Raw genomic sequence first — 18,471 nt, forward strand, 5'->3', positions numbered from 1 at the left:
GAGTCAGGTTTGTAGGCCTCCTTGCTCACACGCACTTTTTTCAGTTCTGCCCACAAATGTTCTATAGGATTGAGGTCAGGGATTTGTGATGGTCACTCCAATATTTGTACATTTACATTTACGTCATTTAGCAGACGCTCTTATCCAGAGCGACTTACAAATTGCAATATCTTGACTTTGTTGTCCTTAAGCCATTTTGCCACAACTTTGGAGGTATGCTTGGGGTCATTGTCCATTTGGAAGACCTATTTGTGACCAAGCTTTAACTTCCTGACTGATGTCTTGAGATGTTGTTTCAATATATCCACATCATTTTCTTCCCTCATGATGCCATCTATTTTGTGAAGTGCACCAGTCCATCCTGCAGCAAAGCACCCCCACAACATGATGATGCCACCCACGTGCTTCACGGTTGGGATGGTGTTCTTCGACTTGCAAGCCTCTGGTCTGGCTTATTTATGTCGGTTTTGGAGCAGTGGCTTCTTCCTTGCTGAGCGGCCGTTCAGGTTATTTCAGTATAGGACTCGTTTTACTGTGGATATAGATACTTTTGTACCTGTTTCCTCCAGCATCTTCACAAGGTCCTTTGCTGTTGTTCTGGGACTGATTTGCACTTTTCGCACCAAAGTATGTTCATCTCTAGGAGATAGAACGCGTCTCCTTTCTGGGTGGTATGATGGCTGCGTGGTCCCATGGTTTTTATACTTGCATACTATTGTTTGTACAGATGAACGTGGTACCTTCAGGCGTTTGGAAATTGCTCCCAAGGATGAAACAGAGGTCTACCATTTTTTTCTGAGGTCTTGGCTGATTTCTTTTGATTTTTCCATGATGTCAAGCAAAGAGGCACTGAGTTTGAAGGTAGGCCTTGAAATACATCCACAGGTACACCTCCAATTGGCCTAAATTATGTCAATTAGCCTATCAGAAGCTTCTAAAGCCATGACATTTTCTGGAATTTTCCAAGTTGTTTAAAGGCACAGTCAACTTAGTGTATGTAAACTTCTGACCCACTGGAATTGTGATACAGTGAAATATAAGTGAAATAATCTGTCTGTAAACAATTATTGGAAAAATTACTTGTGTCATGCACAAAGCAGATGTCCTAACCGACATGCCAAAACTATAGTTTGTTAACAAGAAATTTGTGGAGTGGTTGAAAAACGAATTTTAATGACTCCAACCTAAGTGTATGTAAACTTCCGACTTCAACTGTACCTGACATAGTATTTAGTCTAGGTTTAGATGTGTATATACTGTATGTTATCTGACATAGCATTTAACCCAGGTTTAGGTGTGTATACTGTATGATACCTGACATAGTATTTAGCCCAGGTTTAGGTGTGTATACTGTATGATACCTGACATAGTATTTAGCCCAGGTCTTGTGCTCCTTGCCCCCAGGCTGGCCCTTCAGAGAGCCCTTGCCAGTGAGAGCACTGTTGGTCTGCAACCATGCGGGGGCACTCCAGGAATTTGCCAGCAGAGACAATGGGTGGGGCGACAGGGCCTGGCTTCGCTGCAGCAGGGGGATCTGGGATTGGACCAACAACAGGAAGTGTTGTGGGTACATACATTTAAGATGACTTGTGTCCAGGCCTCTCTTGAGTCTTGTGTCCAGGTCTCTCTTGAGTCTTGTGTCCTGGTCTCTCTTGAGCCTTGTGTCTAGGTCTCTTGAGCCTTGTGTCCAGGTCTCTCTTGAGCCTTGTGTCCAGGTCTCTCTTGAGCCTTGTGTCCAGGTCTCTCTTGAGCCTTGTGTCCAGGTCTCTCTTGGGCCTTGTGTCCAGGTCTCTCTTGAGCCTTGTGTCCAGGTCTCTCTTGAGTCTTGTGTTCAGGTCTCTCTTGAGTCTTGTATCCAGGTCTCTCTTGGGCCTTGTGTCCAGGTCTCTCTTGAGCCTTGTGTCCAGGTCTCTCTTGAGCCTTGTGTCCAGGTCTCTCTTGAGCCTTGTGTCCAGGTCTCTGTTGAGCCTTGTGTCTAGGTCTTACTTGAGTCCATGTCTCTTGTGATAGAAAAATTACATATTTACCTGATTTGTTTGGTATTAATAGTTAACGGTTATATACTTAACAAAAAGTAGGACATTTATGTTCTGTTTAATTATGTGTTTCTGAAAAGAGATGGTTTCCACTCTAGCTTCCTGCAGTTTGTCTGGGCGTATGTTCAAGGAAATTAGATTTAGCTAGAGATAGATTGAGCTGACAATGACTTGGTGATTTAAAACCTAAAGCTATCATTCCATAGACAAGCTGTGGTGTGTGTGACCTGAGATAGAGATAGCCTGGAAGAGTTTAGAACACTGCCTCATTGTCTCATCTTCCTGGCATCTGGGAAACTAAGCCGGGTTGGGGTAAAACAACATCCCATGCAGACAACCAGGAGACGGACAAGCCTGACTGGAACCAGCCTGACTAAGCATTTTTAGGTCCTATATAATCTGTTTGATCATTTTCAGTTAGGCTGTTGGGTTGAGTAGTTTCATTATTGCAATAATTAATCGATATTGAATAAAGATTATTGTTTGAAGAAATGACAGTCTCTCTCACTTGATTAGAATATTTCACCACACTCTCTTGAGTCCAGGTCTCCCCTTAAAACAAGACTAACCTGGTTAAATAAAGGTTCAATAAAATAACAAATTGTATGGTGTGAACCCAGTGGAAAATTGAGTAGTACTCCTGTATGCCATCATATTTTATGGCGAATCTCATCCAAACTTTTTTTCATTGTCAACAACAAAAAATGACATCATATTGATCGGAAACGGTGCTATTTGTAGACAAAAAGGGGTTCATCTTACCTGAAAGGTTTCTATCTGGAACCTTTTTTCAGAGGGTTCTCCTACAGGATAAAGGGTTTTATGTAGCACTCTTTTTTTTCTGAGAGTGCACCACCTAGTACAGTAACTATAATGTTTGTGTCCTCATCCAGTCTCTGTAAAGGACCCATTAATTCTACAGCTATTCTTTCAAAATGGCAACCTGTGATAGATTTTGTCATGGATGCTCTGGGCGCTGGTCCCTATAACTTGTGTGCATCGCATGCCACGCAGCCCTTACACCACTGCTTTATGGCTTTCCGCTAGCCTGGCCAATAAAATATTGCTCTTATTTTACAAGTTACTTTTTCAACCATTAAATGGCTTCCTTCCTGTCCTGAAATCTATGGATTTCACATGACTGGGCAGGGGCGCAGCCATGGGTTGGCCTGGGAGGGCATAGACTCACCCCATTGGTTGCCATTTTATTTATGTTTTATTTTATTTAACCTTTATTTAACTAGGCAAGTCATTTAAGAACAAATTCTTATTTTACAATGACGGCCTACCAAAAGGCAAAAATCCTCCATCGGGGATGGGGGCTGGGATGAAACATTTAAAAATAAAATATAAATATAGGACAAAACACACATCACGACAAGAGAGACCTAAGACAACAGCATAGCAAGGCAGCAACACATGACAACACGGCATGGTAGCAGCACAAAACATGGTACAAACATTATTTGGCACAAACAACAGCACAAAGGGCAAGAAGGTAGAGACAACAATACATGCCTGCCCACTGGGGAGCCAAGCCCAGACAATAAGATTTGAGTTTTTCCCCACAAAAGGGCTTTATTACAGACAGAAATACTCCTCAGTTTCATCAGCTGTCTGGGTGGCTGGTCTCAGACGATACCGCAGGTGAAGAATCCAGATGTGGAGGTCCTGGGCTGGCGTTGTTACACGTGTTCTGTGGATGTAAGGCCGGTTGGACGTATTACCAAATTCTCTAAAACAACGTTAACATTACATTCTCTGGCAACAGCTCTGGTGGACATTCCTGCAGTCAGCTTGGCAATTGCACACTCCCTCAAAACTTTAGACATATTTGATATTGTGTTGTTTGACAAAATTGCACATTTTAGAGTGGCCATTTATTGTCCCCAGCACAAGGCGTAGTGGTAATGCTGTTTAATCAGCTTCTTGATATCACACACCTGTTAGTTAGATGGATTATCTTGGCAAAGGAGAAATGCTCACTAACAGGGATGTAAACATATTTCTGCACAAAATTTGAGAAAAATAAGCTTTTTGTGCATATGGAACATTTCTGGGATCTTTTATTTCAGCTCATGAAACATGGGACCAACTCGTTTTATTTACATTCTCTCCTCTTCAGGCACTCTGTTAAACCTACCTGTCTCTATAGCCAGAGGGAGGGTTCTGGATCTGAGTGGTGCACAAACTGACCTTTGGCTTTTTGTTAGGTCCAGGTGGACATATGGTTCAGGGGTGTCGTTTCTCTTTGATAAGTTTAGGTTTAACTGCACCTGTTTCCTTGTGGATCAAAAAACCTGGCCCTGATTTGGTTAATTTGTTCCTGAATATATACTGCAAATCAGTTTCACAAAAAATATATAATTCTCCAGCCCATGGATAGTTACAGTATGAGTAAGGTCCCAGTCAAATCAAATCAAAGTTTATTTATCACGTGCGCCGAATACAACAGGTGTAGGTAGACCTTACAGTGAAATGTTTACTTATAGGCCCTAACCAACAGTGCAATTTTTAAGTAAAAAATAGGTATTAGGTGAACAATAAGTAAAGAAATAAAAACAACAATAAAAAGACAGTGTAAAATAACAGTACATTTTTGTTATTTGCAGACGCTCTTATCCAGAGCGACTTACAGTAGTGAATGCATACATTTTCATACATATTTTATTTTTTTCCCCCAGTAGGAATCGAACCCACAACCCTGGCGTTGCAAATACCATGCTCTACCAACTGAGCCCCACGGGACCAGTAGCGAGGCTATATATGGTTAAAGTGACTATGCATATATGATAAACAGTGAGTAGTAGTAGCGTAAAAGTGGGGTTGGTGGGTTCGATAAATCCAACATATGCACCACACAGAACGCAATGCTGAAAAGGAAAACACAGCGTTCCATTGGAAATGAACGTACTTTTGGTGTACCTAAATGCAATAATGCCTCGATCATACCGACAGCTTCATTACATTTTTATACACCAGAAGTACATTCATTTCCAATGGAATGCTGCGTTTGCCTTGCAGCATTGCGTTGCGTTGCAGAGGCAGTTGCAGTGCGTTCTGTGTGGTGCATATGTTGGATTTATCGAAATGATGCATAGACGGCTTGACATTAATGGTAGCAGAAGGTGAATGTTGAACTTTTGTAGCACACATATCTAGATGACGCTGCGTACCATTTTGCGCAATAGTGCTGTAGGTGTGAAAGAGGTGTACTCCTGTTTGTCTGATCAAGACGTGACCGATAGGCCTATGCATTGGTCCCAATTGAAATATTTATTAAGATATAACTGCAGCGGTCCGCGGACACAAAACCGATCCAAATGTAGCATGCATTGGTCAGAAAATCGATTCAAACCTTTACGAATAGCTGCTTCACCGACAATTTCTGCTCATATTACTTTCTTTCTACCTTCCGAAAGCACCTCATCTTATGCAACAACTGGTGCGTCCACTCCTCAGTGAGGTACCCAGCATGTAATTTAGTAGAGTCATCGATCTACAAATCCATTTGCATGCTGAAAATCCCCCAGGGAATATCAGTAACCTACTCAAACTGCGCAATGTGCCCAGCTTTGAAAACTTCCCAGCTTCGCACTGTGAACAGGTTCGCACGCTGCCAAAGCAAGGTAGGTGGCCTGTTCTTAAAAGCCTTGATCACACGGACAGTGTTTTGCGCAAAATGGTACGCAGCATCATTTAGATGTTTGCAACAAAAGTTCAACATACACCTTCTGGTACCATTTCTGTCAAGCCATCTTCGCAAACAGTTTGACGCATACACATATACACCACACAGAACGCACTGCGACAGCCTCTGTAACTCCATGCTGCAAGGCAAAGGCAGCATTCCATTGTAAATGAATGTACTTCTGGTGTACCAAAATGGAATAACACTGTTGGTGTGATCGAGTCATTTGATCTTGCACTTCTGTGCAATATGGTGTAATTGCAGACCACAATTCGGGCGTTCCTTGTTATCAGGAAACCCCTGTCGGTATCTGCCATTGATCAGCCCATCATATTAGGAAATACCCATTGGTGCCTGTCATTGGTCAGTCCATTGATACCTGCCATTGGTCAGTTCCTGCACTGTCCCTCATTGTTTATAGCAAAGAGACTTACAGATTTCCAATGTGGAAAAAGTAGCTAATTTTAAAGTATTTAAAAAAAAAAAAAGTAACCTTTTTTTTAACTAGACAAGTCAGTTAAGAACAAATTCTTATTTACTTTGACGGCCTACACCGGCCAAACCCTGGGCCAGCTCTGGGCCAATTGTGCGCTGCCCTATGGTACTCCCAATCACGGCCAGTTGTGTGTGTGAATGCCCACCGCCCCATTATGTAATGTCTGCTAAAATGTTTTATTTGGTTCTTCAGTGATAGATTAGGTTCACTTTTATTCAATACAAGTAAATACCAACAAAATCCAACTGGTCACATGGAATGTGCACTGGCAACATGATGGGGGGGGGGGGGGGGGGGGGCATATGGTTCTCGAACACTTAAAGAGATTGTCAGCAAATGTGGTTGCAAGTGTTCCATTTAAGAAAAGGAGAATTGTCATATTTAAAGAGGAGCTGGGATGGAGAGGCCTATGCTGCCACCTACTGTAGTAACAGCAGAGGTGTAGGCATACTGATAAATAAGAATACACAATTTTCCCTTATATCCTAGCACATGGACCAAGAAGGCCTTTTTTCTAATGTTGAATTGTACCCTACATGGTGAAAAATACACATTGATTTAATTGTATATCACGCCAGAGGCAAATCTGGTGTTTTTAGATTGAATTCAAGCTATATTAGATCAAATCCAGATAGGAACTATTATTTTAGCAGGTGACCTAAATCCTACATTCGATAAGATTTTACTAAGATTGACTTAGTAATAAAAAAGTCACATTTAGGGAGCCTCTAAAGAGGCTAAAAAATGTAATCTCTACAAATAATGTACAGGACACCTGGAGATTACTATTCCCAACTACAAATGATTATTCCTTTTTTTCTCTAAGTAAGAAAAACTACTCAAGAATTTACTACATTTCTTTCTCTCCAAAAATGCATTCAACAATTTACTGGATAAAAAAAATGGTGATGTACAGTTGAAGTCGGAAGTTTACATCCACTTAGGTTGGAGTCATTAAAATTCATTTTTCAACCACTCCACAAATTTCTTGTTAACAAACTATAATTTTGGCAAGTCAGTGAGGACATCTACTTTGTGCATGATAAAAGTAACTTTTCCAACAATTCTTTACAGACAGATTATTTCCCTTATAATTCACTTTATCACAATTCCAGTGGGTCAGAAGTTTACATACACTTTGTTGACAGTGCCTTTAAACAGCTTGGAAAATTCCAGAAAATTATGTCATGGCTTTAGAAGCTTCTGATAAGCTAATTGACGTCCTTTGAGTCAATTGGAGGTGTAACTGTGGATGTATTTCAAGGCCTACCTTCAAACTCAGTGCCTCTTTGCTTGACATCATGGGAAAATCAAAAGAAATCAGCCAAGACCTCAGAAAAAAATGGTAGACCTCCACAAGTCTGTTTCATCCTTGGGAGCAATTTCCAAACGCCTGAAGGTACCACGTACATCTGTAGAAACAATAGTACGCAAGTATAAACACCATGGGACCACGCAGCTGTCATACTGCTCAGGAAGGCGACACGTTCTGTCTCCTAGAGATAAATGTATTTTGGTGCGAAAAGTGCAAATCAATCCCAGAACAACAGTAAAGGACCTTGTGAAGATGCTGGAGGAAACAGGTATAAAAGTATCTATATCCACAGTAAAACGAGTCCTATATCGACATAATCTGAAAGGCCGCTCAGCAAGGAAGAAGCCACTGCTCCAAAACCGCCATAAATAAGCCAGACTACGGTTTGCAACTGCACATGGGGACAAAGATCGTACTTTTTGGAGAAATCATCTGGTCTGATGAAACAAAAATATAACTATTTGGCCATAATGACCATCGTTATGTTTGGAGGAAAAAGGGGGAGGCTTGCAAGCCGAAGAACACCATCCCACCCGTGAAGCACGGGGGTGGCAGCATCATGTTGTGGGTGTGCTTTGCTGCAGGAGGGACTGGTGCACTTCACAAAATAGATGGCATCATGAGGAGGGAAATGTATGTGAATATATTGAAGCAAAATCTCAAGACATCAGTCAGGAAGTTAAAGCTTGGTCGCAAATGGGTCTTCCAAATGGACAATGACCCCAAGCATTCTTCCAAAGTTGTGGCAAAATGGCTTAAGGACAACAAAGTCAAGATATTGGAGTGGCCACAAAGCCCTGACCTCAATCCCATAGAAGATTTGTGGGCAGAACTGAAAAAGTGTGTGCGAGCAAGGAGGCCTACAAACCTGACTCAGTTACACCAGCTCTGTCAGGAGGAATGGGCCAAATTTCACCCAACTTATTGTGGGAAGCTTGTGGAAGGCTACCCGAAACGTTTGACTCAAGTTAAACAATTTAAAGGCAATGCTACCAAATAGTAATTGAGTGTATGTAAACTTCTGACCCACTGGGAATGTGATGGAAGAAATAAAATCTGAAATAAATCACGCTCTACTATTATTCTGACATTTCACATTCTTAAAATAAAGTGGTGATCCTAACTTACCTAAGACAGGGAATGTTTACTAGGATTAAATGTCAGGAATTGTGAAACTGAGTTTAAATGTATTTGGCTAAGGTGTATGTAAACTTCCGACTTCAACTGTAGTGATATTGATCATTCTGCTTAATTACACCAACAGAAAAATACACTTAGGAACAGTAGTTGGAGAATCATCAGCGGGCATCTTCTGGATCCGAAATGTATTAAATACGTAAATTAAAACCTTACCATTACAAATGTAGACATTGAGGACAGAGAAAAGCCAACCGCCGATATAATTTGGTATGCCTTCTCTGGGATCGGCATCCTGCTAGCGGGACACCAGTCGACAACTTCCGGTGAAATTGGAGGGCGCGCAATTCAAATAAATAATCATAAAAATGATGGATATTAAACATTTTGGTACATACAAGTATCTTATATCGGTTAAAAGCTTAAATTCTTGTTAATCTAACTGCATTGTCCGATTTACAATAGGCTTTACAGCGAAAGCATACCATGCGATTGTTTGAGGACGGCACCCCACATCAACATATTTTTTCAACCAGCACAGGCTTCATAACATCACGAATAGCGATTAAATAATCACTTACTTTTTGAAAATCTTCCTCTGTTTGCAATCCAAACGGTCCCAGCTACAACATGCATGGTTGTTTTGTGAGATAAAATCCTTCTTTATATCCCAAAAGGTCTGTGTAGATGGCGCCATTGATTTTGAGTAATCCACTCGTTCAACATGCAGACAAAGGAATCAAAAAAGCTACTGCTAAACCTTGTTAAAACAAGTCAAACTATGTTTCTATTCAATCCTCAGGTACCCTAAAATGTAATTCAACTATAATATTTAATACGAAAAGAAGTATGTTCAATAGAAAAGTAAAATTAGCGCGTCCTCTTCGTCACGCGCCCACAGACTGATTTTTAACTGTGACTCCCGGTGCCAAAACTCCAAATTCTTCCTGTTTGGGAAGAAACAAGCCTGAAACTTTGAACAAAGACTGTTGACATCTAGTGGAAGCCATAGGAATTGCAATCTGGGAGCCGGATTTAACATTGTCCCTATACATTGTAATTGAAGAGCATGGGATCAAAAAATGTTTTTATTCCGGTTAGTTTTTCTCCTACCATATTGTGCTATAGTCTCATGCATTATTTTAAAATTTCTACAAACTTAAAAGTGTTTTCTATCCAATGCTACCAATTATATGCATATCCTGGCTTCTGGGTCTGAGTAACTGGCAGTTTACTTTGGCCACGTCAGTCTGACAGGAAGTGGAGAAAATAGGGGCCTAGCCCTAAGGTGTACATTGGGTTGGAAGGTAGTCTAGTGGTTAGAGCGTTGGGCAAGTAACCGAAAGGTTGCTAGATCAAATCCCTGAGCTGACAAGGTAAAAATCTGTTGTTCTGCCCCTGAACAAGGCGGTTAACCAACTAGGCCATCATTGTAAATAAGAATGTGTTCTTAACTGACTTGCCTAGTTAAATAAAATGTAAAAAAAAACTGAAGGGGAATGATTATCTCATACTTATTATCTCAATCTTAGAAAAATCCCATAAAAAATCTTTAGAAGATAAGGAAGAAAATAACATTTCTGATTTTAAGCAGGAATACATTCTTTTACTTTTGAAGAGAGCCAACAACTCAAATAAAGAATACTACTTAATGGAAAATAACCCTGGTAAATATCTCACAAAAGGAATACACGCTAAACCAGTTATAATTGTAAAAGATAAAGATTCAAATTCATGTTAATTAGAAACAACAACGCAGATAATGACAATTTTAAAAGCTTCAATGGAAATTGATATGAATCAGAATTAAACAGTTGGATGAATCCTGTAGCCTTCTTAGACTCAACAACCCTGAAGCAATTATCAGCAGATGAAAAATAAATCACTAAAAGCAGAGACCACCAAAAATAAATATTAGATGCTTTAAAACATTAGCGTGGAGAAAAGCACCAGGAATGGACAGCTTTCTCATAGAATTACCTGCTGAATGGACTTACAATATGACACATAAATTATATGTTTTAGTTTTAAACGATATGGTTTGATTAGAGAACCAATTGATGAGATTCAGTTTGATGCGATATGATTCGATGCTCTAACATTTGTTGCATAACACATTGATTTCCCATTCTAAATGAATACCTGCTGCTGATGGAGCTCATGGGCTAGGCCTCTCTGAGCTGGATCTGTGTGTCTGCGTGTGTGCGTGTAAATGATGTATGTCTATATTGGCACCTGAGCTGAGCAATTCGTTTAGCAATAATGGAGACTAGGCATCTACCACCCCACTCAATGTGGTCTCCGAGCATTTCCTATTATTCTGTAAGTAAATCCGAGACACTGCATTTAGTATGGATATGCAGAGGCGATTTTAGCATGTAAATCTTGGTGGGTGAACCAACAAAAAATGTTTTAGATGCATGACAGCAAAGCCACTACACAACACTAAGCAATACACGAATTGCATTATAACGGTGACAAACGATGCCCACAAACTGTTAGGGCCTACATAAAGCTATCCCAGCAGCAGAGATTTCTTTTCAGCACAATGTACTAAATCATTACCACTGCTACACCTGGCTATCAGTGGAGCCTTGTCTGGCAGCGAAACAGTTAATTCATCCTCATTTACTGCCCTTTAAAAAAACATAGCTGATATGGCTGACTTGCTTAAACAAATGTGGTTTCTACTGACAAATGAGATGTACAAACTATGGCATAAGGGGACAACGAGCGGATAAGAGGCAATCCGTAATTTCGATTACAACATTAATGAGTGATCTAGGACTGACACAGTCAATATAGCTATTTGTTCAGCACTTTTGAAATGTACAGCGACAGAATTCAGAACATGGGCCGTTCTTACAGTATTCTCCCTGTACACCAAGTCAGTACCGTAGGATAAAGGGGGCATATAAGCAGACAATGAAAGCTCTTGCATTATTCAATGATTACATTTCTCTAAAACAGGCTATAGGCTACATGTGAACCACCAAGTCAGAACAGTAGGGGGGAAAGGGACCAAATGATTAGGGTGAGGCACATGGGCTACTAACAGCTTACTACACAACATACACCTAGTAGTACTTTCTTAGCTACAGTATACATATCTCACTGGCATATTACATCATTTATGCAGCAGCAAACAAGACATTTATGGACTCCCCTTGTTGTGCTGTGCTCACTTGAACAGGAAGGTGGCGCGGCGATGCTTGTGGGCAAATTTTTCATAAAACTTTGTCATCAAAGTCTGGCATTTTCTGGATTTATGGTGCTTTCAAGACAATTGGGAACTCGGAAAAAAACAAGGTTGAATCATGACGTCAGTGATCTTCAGGTCGGAGCTCTAGATAGAGGCCCAAGTTCAGAACTTAGAATTCCGAGTTGAACGACCGTTCAAAACATATTTTCCCAGTCTGAGCTTGTTTTTTTCAGTTCCCAGTTGTCTTGAACTCACTAAAGTCTGAGATTTTCAAGTTCCAAGTTTCCAGTTGTTTTGAACGCGGCAGAAGTCATGTTGGATTGACAGCATGGCCAATGTATCCAAACTTTTCTGGCCCATGGTGTTGAATGTTTATCCTTTTAAGCTTGGAATAGAGACCCTTAAACCGAGACTTGGACCACACACCCTCTCCGCTAAATAGCAGGCTAGGGATTGCTTTGCAATGCTTGCATTTAGCCACTGATTCCTTCCAAACCACTCATTGGTGAATTTGCAATTTCCAACTTGTTGTGTAATGTTTATGTCAAATGGCAAATGAGCACCAATACATTTTATCTATAATTTCTCTTCATATAACAAGGATTTTCTACCAGATTGTCACTGTGATTCATGATGATGACTGTTTGTCTAGCTTGCTAGCAAAAATGTTTAAAGTATGATGTTGACATGATCAGTCCAATCAAAGCTACGGTAGATATAACGTGTTTTGACAATTTATCTTTGGCCAATGACCTTGAGCCTTCTTGGATGGGCACTTCTAATGTTACTCTATGGCAGCACCCATGGGGCTTGAATTTGAGGTCTCCCTGTAGATTTTGCAGTGATGTAGTGTCCCCATGAGTGACAGAACACTGTGCCAATCACGGCACAACTAGAGAACATTACCAACCCCTAAGCTCCGTATTTTCCGATGGCTGCCCCACCACCACCAGAAAGCACTGAGCTAGGCTGAAACACCTGCATTTTGGAGCTTCCTTACTCAAGAAAGCAAAAAAGAGACCATGTTTCCTATGCGGATTTATTAACTCAATTTTTTACATTGTTTGCAAACTGATATGTGACACGTATTAATGCCAAAATAACATGCAAAACAGGCTCTGCCCCACCTGCTCTCAATGACGGGTCGCCACTGATATGTTACGTTTCCCAATGTGTGTATTCATTTGTGGATGCCCATCATACATTTCGATTTTCAAATCAAATCAAATGTTATTAGTCACATGCGCCGAATACAACAGGTGTAGTTACGAGCCCCTAACCAACAATACAGTTTAAAAAAATACGGATAAGAATAAGAAATAAAAGTAACAAGTAATTAAAGAGCAGCAGTAAAATAACAATAGCGAAACTATACTGCTCAAAAAAATAAAGGGAACACTTAAACAACACAATGTAACTCCAAGTCAATCACACTTCTGTGAAATCAAACTGTCCACTTAGGAAGCAACACTGATTGACAATAAATTTCACATGCTGTTGTGCAAATGGAATAGACAACAGGTGGAAATTATAGGCAATTAGCAAGACACCCCAATAAAGGAGTGGTTCTGCAGGTGGTAACCACAGACCACTTCTCAGTTCCTATGCTTCCTGGCTGATGTTTTGGTCACTTTTGAATGCTGGCGGTGCTTTCACTCTAGTGGTAGCATGAGACGGAGTCTACAACCCACACAAGTGGCTCAGGTAGTGCAGCTCATCCAGAATGGCACATCAAGCTGTGGCAAGATGGTTTACTGTGTCTGTCAGCGTAGTGTCCAGAGCATGGAGGCACTACCAGGAGACAGGCCAGTACATCAGGAGACGTGGAGGAGTCCGTAGGAGGGCACAACCCAGCAGCAGGACCGCTACCTCCGCCTTTGTGCAAGGAGGAGCAGGAGGAGCACTGCCAGAGCCCTGCAAAATGACCTCCAGCAGGCCACAAATGTGCATGTGTCTGCTCAAATGGTCAGAAACAGACTCCATGAGGGTGGTATGAGGGCCCGACGTCCACAGGTGGGGGTTGTGCTTACAGCCCAACACCGTGCAGGTCATTTGGCATTTGCCAGAGAACACCAAGTTTGGCAAATTCGCCACTGGCACCCTGTGCTCTTCACAGATGAAAGCAGGTTCACACTGAGCACATGTGACAGACGTGACAGTCTGGAGACGCCGTGGAGAACGTTCTGCTGCCTGCAACATCCTCCAGCATGACCGGTTTGGCGGTGGGTCAGTCATGGTGTGGGGTGGCATTTCTTTGGGGGGCCGCACAGCCCTCCATGTGCTCGCCAGAGGTAGCCTGACTGCCATTAGGTACCGAGATGAGATCCTCAGACCCCTTGTGAGACCATATGCTGGTGCGGTTGGCCCTGGGTTCCTCCTAATGCAAGACAATGCTAGACCTCATGTGGCTGGAGTGTGTCAGCAGTTCCTGCAAGAGGACGGCATTGATGCTATGGACTGGCTTGCCCGTTCCCCAGACCTGAATCCAATTGAGCACATCTGGGACATCATGTCTCGCTCCATCCACCAACGCCACTTTGCGCCACAGACTGTCCAGGAGTTGGCGGATGCTTTAGTCCAGGTCTGGGAGGAGATCCCTCAGGAGACCATCCGCCTCCTCATCAGGAGCATGCCCAGGCGTTGTAGGGAGGTCATACAGGCACGTGGAGGCCACACACACTACTAAGCCTCATTTGACTTGTTTTAAGGACATTACATCAAAGTTGGATCAGCCTGTAGTGTGGTTTTCCACTTTAATTTTGAGTGTGACTCCAAATCCAGACCTCCATGGGTTGATAAATTGGATTTCCATTGATTATTTTTGTGTGATTTTGTTGTCAGCGCATTCAACTATGTAAAGATAAAAGTATTTAATAAGATTATTTCATTCATTCAGATCTAGGATGTGTTATTTTAGTGTTCCCTTTATTTTTTTGAGCAGTGTATATACAAGGGGGTGCCGGTACAGAGTCAATGTGTGGGGGCACCGGTTAGTTGAGGTAATATGTAAATGTAGGTAGTTATTAAAGTGACTATGCATAGATGATAACAACAGAGAGTAGCAGCGGTGTAAAAGGGGGGGCAATGCAAATAGTCTGGGTAGCCATTTGATTAGGTGTTCAGGAGTCTTATGGCTTGGGGGTAGAAGCTGTTTAGAAGCCTCTTGGACCTAGATTGCCATGCGGTAGCAGAGAGAACAGTCTATGACTAGGGTGGCTGGAGTCTTTGACAATTACTAGGGCCTTCCTCTGACATTGCCTGGTATAGAGGTCCTGGATGGCAGGACCTCCTCCAAAATCCCCACGAGTTTGATATTCAGCCTACGACTCCTGCCCTCTAAATTGAGAACCTTCGTTTGTAACCCTTTGATTTGGTAAAATAAAGAATATATTGACTTTTAAAGTGGTGGTTTGTGTTGTAATTCTGTGCATTGTGACTGTGCTGATTCTCAATGTTTTCTGTAGACAATAAACATCACTACTAACTTTTCATCATGAAGATTATAGCTTTATTGGCTCACATAAAATAATATATGACACCTCAGAAATACTGTATTGTGCATCACAACAGAATAAATCATGGGGGGATACACACATATACATGGATTATAACGTTACAGCTAGAGTGAGGGAGAAAAGTATTTGATCCCCTACTGATTTTGTACATTTGCCCACTGACAAAGAAATGATCAGTCTATAATTTTAATGGTAGGTTTATGTGAACAGTGAGAGACAGAATAACAACAAAATAATCCAGAAAAACGCATGTCAAAAATGTTATAAAATTATTAGCGTTTTAATGAGGGAAATACGTTTTTGACCCCTCTGCAAAACATGACTTAGTACTTGTTGGCAAAACCCTTGTTGGCAATCACAGAGGTCACACGTTTTTTGTAGTTGGCCACCAGGTTTGCACACATCTCAGGAGGGATTTTGTCCCACTCCTCTTTGCAGATCTTCTCCAAGTCATTAAGGTTTCGAGGCTGACGTTTGGCAACTCGAACCTTCAGCTCCCTCCACAGATTTTCTATGGTATTAAGGTCTGGAGACTGGCTAGGCCACTCCAGGACCTTAATGTGCTTCTTCTTGAGCCACTCCTTTGTTGACTTGGCCGTGTGTTTTGGGTCATTGTCATGCTGGAATACCCATCCACGACCCATTTTCAATGCCCTGGCTGAGGGAAGGAGGTTCTCACCCAAGATTTGACGGTACATGGCCCCCGTCCATCGTCCCTTTGATGCGGTGAAGTTGTCCTGTTCCCTTAGCAGAAAAACACCCCCAAAGCATAATGTTTCCACCTCCATGTTTGACGGTGGGGATGGTGTTCTTGGGGTCATAGGCAGCATCCTCCTCCTCCAAACACGGCGAGTTGAGTTGATGCCAAAGAGCTCCATTTTGGTCTCATCTGACCACAACACTTTCACCCAGTTGTCCTCTGAATCATTCAGATGTTCATTGCAAACTTCAGACGGGCATGTATATGTATTCTTGAGCAGGGGGACCTTGCGGGCGCTGCAGGATTTCAGTCCTTCACGGCGTAGTGTGTTACCAATTGTTTTCTTGGTGACTATGGTCCCAGCTGCCTTGAGATCATTGACAAGATCCTCCCATGTAGTTCTGGGCTGATTTCTCACCGTTCTCATGATCATTGCAACTCCACGAGGTGAGATCTTGCATGGAGCCCCAGGCCGAGGGATATTTTGACAGTTCTTTTGTGTTTCTTCCATTTGCGAATAATCGCACCAACTGTTGTCACCTTCTCACCAAGCTGCTTGGCGATGGTCTTGTAGCCCATTCCAGCCTTGTGTAGGTCTACAATCTTGTCCCTGACATCCTTGGAGAGCTCTTTGGTCTTGGCCATGGTGGAGAGTTTGGAATCTGATTGATTGATTGCTTCTGTGGACAGGTGTCTTTTATACAGGTAACAAACTGAGATTAGGAGCACTCCCTTTAAGAGTGTGCTCCTAATCTCAGCTCGTTACCTGTATAAAAGACACCTGGGAGCCAGAAATATTTCTGATTGAGAGGGGGTCAAATACTTATTTCCCTCATTAAAATGCAAATCAATTTATACAATTTTTGACATGCGTTTTTCTGGATTTTTTGTTGTTGTTATTTTGTCTCTCACTGTTCAAATAAACCTACCATTAAAATTATAGACTGATAATTTCTTTGTCAGTGGTCAAACTGTCTCGTCCTGGCCAGTATAAGGGTTAATTGTCATTAGTTTGGTCAGGACGTGGCAGAGGGTATTTGTTTTATGTGGTTCGGGGTGGTGTTTTTCTAGAAGGGCATTTGATTTAAGTATTCCGGGGTTTTTGGGCACTGTTTGATATTCATGTAATTCTATGTTTAGTCTAGTGAGTCTGTTTCTATGTTTGGTTAATTGGGGTTGGGACTCTCAATTGAAGGCAGGTGTTGTCTATTTGCCTTTGATTGAGAGTCCCATATATTAGGGTGTGTTTGTGTTTGTCATTTGTGGGAGATTGTTTCTTGTTTTGCTGAGTGAGCCTTTCAAGACTGTTTCGTTGTTCGTGAGTTCGTTTCATTTTGTTGTTTTGGTGTTCACTTAGTTTGTAAATAAATACACAAGATGAGCATCCACATTCCTGCTGCGTTTTGGTCCTCCTTTACCAACGACAACCATGACACAAACGTACAAAATCAGCAGGGGATCAAATACTTTATTCCCTCACTGTATGTGTGAGGTTGTGTCTGTGTTTGTCAGTTAGTGGGTGTCTGTATCAGTGTGTGTATTGATTGTGGGTGTGTGAGTGGGAGGGTGTGTGTCCATGTGTGATGGACACACACCCTCTCCAGTACAGAAGGGATTCTGTTGCTGAGGAAGGTCAGTTTTTTCTTCTTCTGTCCAGCCTGATGGAGAGAGAGAGGGAGAGAAAGAGATGGATGGGGAGAGAAATCTCTCAGAAATCAGTTCAACATGTCATAATCTAAACCATCACAAACAGTGCCAGTGGTGAAAGTGAAAATCTCTTACTGTGTGGGTGTTGTAGCCAGTGGCGGTCCAGGTAGTAGAGGTAACAGCTCTCACCTCCTTCTCACTGAGGGTGCTGGTGCACATGAGTATGGAGTAGAATCTTCAGATCTCCACTCCAAGACTTTGGAAATCTTACGATTTTATTTAGTATATACCACAGGCACTAACTAATAGTGAAAAAGAGAAATATGGCGACGAAAACCAACAGAACATCTCATACAAAGTTTACAAAGGCCCAGGCCCAACAAGCAGCAGCTAGCACCATTTTCAGTACTGATGACTACAACTCTCCAGCTACCCAGCAACAAAATTCTGCCACGGCCATGTGTCAACAAGTGAAAGAGGCTGTAATAAACTATCAACGATCGTTGAACAGGCTTGAGACAATGTTTAAGTCTCAAGACAGCACAGGGCAAACTGAAGGGCTGCATGGACACAGCCGATGAGGTTCTGTCTAATCATGACACCCGGATCGGAGGCCTGGAAAACATCTGAGTGAAGAACGAGCAAAGGTTCTCAATTTAGAGGGCAGGAGTCGCAGGCTGAACATCAAACTCGTGGGGATTTTGGAGGACGAAGAACAAGGGAAACCCACAG

Source organism: Salmo salar, chromosome ssa05, assembly GCF_905237065.1.
Source record: "Salmo salar chromosome ssa05, Ssal_v3.1, whole genome shotgun sequence".
In the NCBI taxonomy this organism is placed as follows: Eukaryota; Metazoa; Chordata; class Actinopteri; order Salmoniformes; family Salmonidae; genus Salmo; species Salmo salar.